We start from the raw sequence: 8,042 nt of genomic DNA, 5'->3' as shown, positions 1-8,042 counted from the left end.
AAAAAGTGCGTGTTGTAATTTACCTTAACAGATATACAAAAATACTTGTTTTTATGGTATGTGTTGTAACATTGAAAATACATGTGAGATATTTAAATCAACATGCCATGCCTACAGTACCATAGCTTTCATAAAAGTATATCTGGGAGTAGGAATAGCTAACCTGAGGAGCACTTATTAGGTGCTAGGTCAATGATTCCCATAAACCTGTGCATTTCAGGCTTACTTAGAGATCTTTTAAAACTTCCAAAGCCCTGGTCATGCCTCATTAAAACACAATTTCTGCTGGTGAAACAAGGCCTCAGTCTTTTTCAAAGCTACCGGAGTGTTCCAAAGTGCAGACAAATATGGAAACCACTGTGCTGGCCTGTGTGCCGAGAGTACTTTGAATGCATGATTTCTTGGTGATTCTTAGAACATCCTATGAGGTGCGCATCTTGCTATAACCTGTAGTCCACAATACTACAATTAGTAAAATACGTGGAGACAAAATTATTTTTGGCAAATTCGGTTGGGTGAAAAAATAAGATAAGTGAGAAGGAAATTGAATGACACCACATCAGCTCTCCAGGTTGCCCATTGACTGGACATTTGAAAGCAGATGCTAAATGAACGATTGCTGAAGTAGGAAAAGGACTTCAGGCTGTCTACCTGTTATGTCTTCAAGATCTAGTCATGACAATGTCCAAAAAGAGACAGTACCAAAGGATCCCAGCCTCATGAAAAGGAGAAGTGAGCAGAAATAGTTGACCAAATCGTATTGAAGAGAAAATCTGGGTCTGGATGCATTGACTGGACATATGAAATAACATTCATAGACAATGACCTAAAGAATATGTAGGCTCCCATGCTAGTGTGTCTAGATTTTTCCCTCGATGAGGAGAGCTGGCCCTTGAGGGCCCCATTTTTTTGATCCTGTAGGATTGTTTTCATTGGATTGTGTTTTAACATGGAACTTTCAGCTTGTATTGAGAGATGTTTTAAGAAATAGTTGTAATATCTTTGTTGTCTAACATAGAACTCAGTGAATGTTTCAAGAATAATCTATAGCAGCTAATCTTCCCCCATTCTAGGGTCAAAAAATGCTGTACTTTCTCATAGGAAATGATGTATTTTCAATTTTATTGGCAATATAATTTTTATAACTCTGCTTTTTCCAGAAATTTTGACCAGGAATTTTGGGCACTAATTTGTGCCTCTGTTTTATAATCAAAAAACATAGATGTACAGAATTTTACATTTTAACATTTGCTCTGAAATAATATTACTGCCTTTAATTATGGTCGCCATCCCTGGTTTCTTATTTTTAACTTATAATACTGTATGTGTTTCATACAATTCATAGTATTGTATGTATCTTACATAGATATTGATTCTTATAACCCTTTAAACATGTCTACTTCTGTGAGGTTTCTGACAACACATAAGGTGAAAACATTTTCACTTATAGCAGTTTGCTCTCAAATTAGCAGTGTACTTGCAACATTCAATAAAGTGTATTGAATAGCTATATAGTGCAAAAATGACAAAATAAAGTGAAAAATTTACACTACCGCATATCATTGTTAATCTTGAGATAAATGTTAGTCCTACTCTAAAGTTAATAAATTAGAAAACATTTGCCATGCTTCTATTTGCATGAATCTCTGAATGGTAAGAGTCAAAAAAGTGTAGATAGGTCAAATTTAGCACTTGACTTTCAGTACAATGTTTTAAGTACTGAAAAATAATTTGCTTTAAAATTTGGGAGAGAAAATTTGGATGAAATATATTGTTGAACTTAAAATTAGCCTTACTTAAATTATTTGTAGTTGTTACTTCTCTGTGAATGACAAATTTCAAACACTTATTGCCATATGGAGAATACATGAGCTTAGCAATGTATTTGTCCTCAAGGAGATGTAGTGCTTTATGACGTTGTTGTAATCCTTTTTGTGGCTATCATTCATTCACCTAAAAACAGTTTCCCTTACATACTCTGGTACAGAAACCTGTATAAGAGTGTTCTGCTACACAACTCACTGAGGACAGGGTATGTCTTCTTCACAGATGAGCTCCACCCCATCCGGCCTCTAGATCTCTTTAAAGAATGAGGACTTTGCTTCTAGCTGCTCTGTCACCAGCACAGAGAACAGTGCCTCCTATAAAACAGATGCTAAATGAACCATTGTTGAATGAATAATGAGCAAATCTTTGCACCCAGCATTGAATAGCTATTTAATATTTACTTATATCCTGACGAACTTTTACTTTATTACCAGTTTTAAGCAGTAGTGCTTTATCATTTTCTATAACTACAACATTATTCTTTTTTATTCACAACATCATAATAATATTTTCTTACACTTTAACACAGAAATTTATTATGTGCCAGACACATTGTAATGCACTTTGCATGTCATCTCATTTAAACCTAATGAAATCGTTTGCTTTTAAAATACAGAAAAAGAAAAACTCAGATAAATAATATTACCAGTCTTGGAAAAAAAAAAGGAAAAAAAAAAAACCTTAGAGATATAAAAAAAAAAAAAACTTGCCTGAAGTATTTAAGTAGTACACCATGTTAAAGCTCAAATTTGAACCAAGGTCAGCCCTAAGGCTTATATTTTTCTCTTCACACTTGTAAAACCAAAACCCTCTGATTGAGACACATTTTTCTAGAAATAGTAAGCATATCATAAACTAATTCTCAGCCTTCAAAATCAGGAAAAACATATATACAAAATTATGTACATAATCTTTACTTTTTCTTTCAAAATCATAAATTTTCTTCTTTTTTTTTACAACTTGGGGATGATTTCATGCCACCAGCTTTCCCCCTATGTGTTCACATACTATTTATAGCTCTGAGGCTTCCTATTTTCATATTATTTTTATATAATTTCTATCAGTTTCTAATATACCATCTTGACTCCTATCCATTTCTTTAAAATTTTACCTTAGTTTATAAAAGTTATTTTATATAAATTAAGTCTGCTTGCAGTTGATGTTGTTCTCTAAAATTCTATCAGAGTGGCTTTTGTTTAATTTCATATACCCTTAGTTGGGTTTTGCTATCCATTAGATTTGAAACGTGTCTTGAAATCTCAGTTTCTTCTGCATTTTATATAATTAAATATTTTCTTTAATAAAGTAAGGCTTTATGAAGCAAATACTATTTCTCTAATACAATGAGAGACCAAGAATTGATTACCATCAAAGAGTTTACTTTTCTTATAGAAAGAAGACATAAATACAAAACGGTAGGAAAATATTCAAAATGATATACTAAATAGGAACTAACGAACATAAACAAGTGTGTTGTCCCAGGTAATGTCAAAAACGAAAATGTGTTTTTATGAGGTGTTATTTTTGTCATAGAAACAGTAAATGTATATGACCATAACACATGTGCATGTGCGCACGCACGCACATACACTCTCTCAATTCCAACAGATAAACATTTTGGAATTGCTAAATTTTAATTTAAAAGTGTTTATACTCAATTATATGCATCTGTAATTCAAAAACCAGGACCCAGAAAATTTGTAGCCATTAAAAATTAAGTGATCTACAAAGATGAGGAAGAAATGCAAGATGCTTACAAAATCCCTTTGGAATTTTCAAATAGATATGCCTTTTTAATGTTCATTGGCTATGGTTGTTTAGTGTTGCTTTAATGTTAACTGCTACCTTGTTATCTCCCCTGAGAAAACTTCACTTAAAGGAGTGAATGAGGCAAATCTTGGGCACAGACTGAATTTTAGGAAATGTTTGCTAAGTGCAATTAAGTCAAAAGCACTCATTAATACCAGTGCTTAAATTTTAAAAACATATTTTTTAAGTCAACTAACATTCTGCACTGAAGATGTTTTTCATTTGCTTTTTTAAAAACTGATTATTAGGACATTAATAGGTCATGATAGCTTTGGGTAGGTGATAACAAATAATCCTTAAAATAAAAAAAGTTATCAAAAAGGCAATTTTGCTTTTTCCTCTTTTCCACTATTTTGCTGCTTTACACTTTGTTTTTCTCACTATGTGCTAACCACTGGTAATAACGTATTTTTACAACATTTTAAAATATTAACAATCATCTTTAAAATAATTACCTTAAATATTCCCAATAAAAAAAACTTAGGAACTATGTAGACACTGATTTACCAATAAAGGTATCAAGATTTAGAGAAGTAAAATGATGGCTATCATATAAATGCAAAGACACCAAGGCTAGGCATGGCCATGTGATGGCATTCTTACCTCTGGACTATGATTGATGCTGTCTCACTGGCTAAAAAGAAAATTTCTTGGCCCGGCCATGCTCTTTCCCCCATACTAAGGAAAGTGAGCTGAATTAGAACATGCAGATGCAGAAAATAACCTAGAGGAAGCAGAGTAAAGAGTAGGAAGGAAACTACTTCTCACTGAACAGAGAGACTGGAAAGCATAGAATATTGACATAAAACCAAAAATGTTCTCTTACCTTTTTATATTTTGAGGGTTTAATTATTTTTTTATTATAGTATCTTTATGTTTGCCTTAATTACAATATCTTTATGTTTGCCTCTGTCTCTCTCCTCATCCATTGGTGCATTCTGTTTATTCTCATTCTTAGTCTATTTTTCTATTTTTCTTCTCAGTTCCACTATCTACTCCACATCATATCTCATTACTTGACATCTGGATAAATACAATATCATTCTCTTTGCTCATAAACTCTCGATACAATTCACTAAAAATAAGACTGCCATAACTAAATCTTAACTTAAATATGGCTTGTATAAAATTGTTTCCCTTGCTCAGAAGTCTACTATTGATTCTTATTAGCTTTGTAATAAAGCACATTCTCTTAGCCTTGCACTGAAAGCCCTTCTAATCTGATCTCACCGTATCTCATACTGAAATTACCCCTTAGCCACTCAGTTCAAATTCTATTTCTTCTATTAAATCTTGCACACCTAAATCAGCTCTAAATTAATAGATTTAATCTTAATCTTCCATGCCTCTATCATCAGAATATATTTTATAACTTTATCTTTCCATCTGTATTAAGATGCTGCCAAGATGAAAAGAATACAGTTTAGATCTCTTTTAGGCCCACTTCCAAGACTCACTGAAGAAATGAGCACCTGGTAAAAGTTTAATGCCTCCTGAAATAAACTGAGTTAATTCTGAAGGCTTCCTATGTCAAAAAGCAAGGAAAAGATGGACACATTTCTTTATAAGAATAATCCCCAGCATTAAACTGCCATAACTATTCAAGCAGTGCATTAAAAACTAGATTGAGATAATGTCCCTTTATACTTTCTTCTATACCAACTCAACTCCTGGTGAGTTTTTTGTTCATGTGGTTCAAAAACTTGAAGATTCCGATTTACTACAGGCAATACACAGTTCATGAGTCTATGAACAATATAAACATTAGTATAGGAGAAACAAGCATAAAAATAAACAATCTGTGTTTATAAACCTAGTAAATAAGACCCACAATATATTTTAAACATAATGCATTTTCCACTTGGAAGTATAACAGCCAGATCAAGTGTATTTACTGCTCAAGAAAATAGCATTTCAAAAGGGAACAACATTATACGAAAATATAAGACTGAAATGAATCATTTTTTACCAGACACTAGGGTAGGTGGTTATTGTCTCAAGGGACTGAAAGCAAAACTGTATTTGATACAGTGCCAACAGCATGGACTTTGAAGATAGGCCAAGCTAGGTTTAAATATCTGCTTTGTGATCTACTAGTTGTGTGATTTTTAGCAAATTATTTAATTTCACTGAGCTTCAATCTCATCATACAGAAAAATAAGACCAGCACCTTTCTCAGAAGATTGTAATAAAAGTATAGTGTAATATTATTACAAATTTTAGTACAATAGCTAGTTTTTCATTCCTTCTTGAGGTACTTGAATAATAAAATTATCCAAGCGCACCTTGGAGTCAACTCTACCATATTTCATGAAAAAAAGAGTTTCCAACATTTATAAGCTGTGTGTGATATCTGACAAGTTATTCCCCATCTTTTAATTTCATTTTTCTCATCTGTTCAATAGGGAGAATATTTCCTACCTTATCAGGCTGCTGTGGCTTCTATGAGCATAAATTAAACTGATCTGTGCAGTGTTAAGTACAGTGATTGTTAAATTTTAAGTGCTCAATTTAACAGTCTGCCAAAAAGAAATGAAATTATAGAACATTTTCAATCTTAATTTTTCAAATTTAAGATATAATTTTGGGCGGAGGCAATCCGAATGAATACAGTATAAAAATTAATTTATTTTCACTTCTTACTACTAAAATCAACAACTGCTACTTAACTTTAAAATCTCTATTAAGCATCTACTATGTCTTAATTTGCTATATGTTGCATATCTGGTTAAAAAGTGCAAATTCTGGAGACAGCATAGTCTGTATCCCATCTCAGCCACCTACTAGCTGCTTGTCCTTGAATGATTTATTTAATACTTGTGCCTTTACTTCTGTATCTGTAAAACCTTATAGTAAAAATACTCACCTCACATGGATGTGGTGAGAATTAAATGAGTTGATATATATTAATATAATATTTAAAACATAGTAAGTGTTATGTAAGTACTAAGCCTGATTTTATTGTTTAGGAGCTCTCACAAATTACCAAAAGTCCACTTACTTCTCTGAGGTAAGAACGCTTATTACCATTTTTTATAAAAGAAGATGTTAAGGCTCAGAAGACGCAATGGTCTCCTAACTAGACAAGTAGTAAATGAAGACATCAGACTCTGTTTTTTTTTTCTCTTTTAAGCTCATCCACATTTTATTTATTATAATAAAGCCCCGACTATATTTCATATCAATTATCCCTTATATCCTTCTGCATCTTTATATACTAAACTATTTAAAATTATATTTTATTTTATATACAACACAACTTCTTTACTATCTCAGATTCTTTCAAACAATATTTTCTTTTAATTCACACTTGCAACAGATCAGTACCTGACATTATAAAGATGTACCAGAGTGGAGTGATATTTGAATATTTAGCCTAATAGCAGTGCTACTCTCATAAAAATTAGCTTCAAGAACAACTTTTTTCTTTTTATTTCAGAACAGTCGATCATCTACATTCATAAAGAGAATAGTATAATGGACCTCCATGTATAATTATCAAATCGTGTCCAACATGGTTCCATTCATACCTCCAATTCTCTTGACTTATTTTGAAATAATTTCCAGAGATAGCAATTAGTATTTTTAGTTTTTAACTATTTTAGTATTAAATAATGGCACTTTGACAAAATGTAACTGCAATTCCATTATCATATATAAAATGTATAAATTACATTACTTCAGCAAATCACGAGTCTGTATTCACATTTCCCTAATTGTCTTAAAATTTTAAAAAATATTTGTTTGAAAGCCAAATACAAATAAAGTCCTCATTTAGAGACTCTTTTTCATGTCTCTTAATTCTCCTTTAATTTATAGCTTTATTTCCCTCAATTTATTTTTATCTGGCATTTCTGAAGTAAGAAAACAGTCTGCTTTTTGCTCTTTAAAGAGTCCTTTCATCTGGGCTGGGTGGATACAGCCCGCGGTATCATTTAAATTGGTTTTCTGATCACTATGCATCTTGAAAGTTGGACAGTTGATATAGATGATTATATTCGGTTTTGATTTTTTTTTTTGGCAATAAAAATCTTTTCAATAATGTAATATTATAAAGTTGATAGATTTTGTGTATTTATCTAGCACTCTTCCAGGACACTTTTGAAACACTGAACTAAAATTAAATTACTTTTGGCAGGGTGTATTTATATTTTCAACATTCTGTTTGTTTAGTGTAGGTTAGCATTCTGGGTTTAGAGTTGTTTTAAAAAATATTATTATTTTTATTAACTTAACACAGAAGTTTTGATATTCTGGATACTTATGTCACATTCATGATCCTTTGTGCTTTTTCTGTGTATAGAATGTATGGATTCCAGTAACTTCAATTATTAATTTCCTTTTCTAATCAGAATGTCAGGATCCTTTATTAAACTGATAATTACTCTCCTTTCTTCCAAACTCTG

This window comes from Pteropus vampyrus, unplaced genomic scaffold (genome assembly GCF_000151845.1).
Source record: "Pteropus vampyrus isolate Shadow unplaced genomic scaffold, Pvam_2.0 Scaffold108, whole genome shotgun sequence".
NCBI lineage: Eukaryota > Metazoa > Chordata > Mammalia > Chiroptera > Pteropodidae > Pteropus > Pteropus vampyrus.
Note: the sequence above shows the minus strand (reverse complement) of the source record.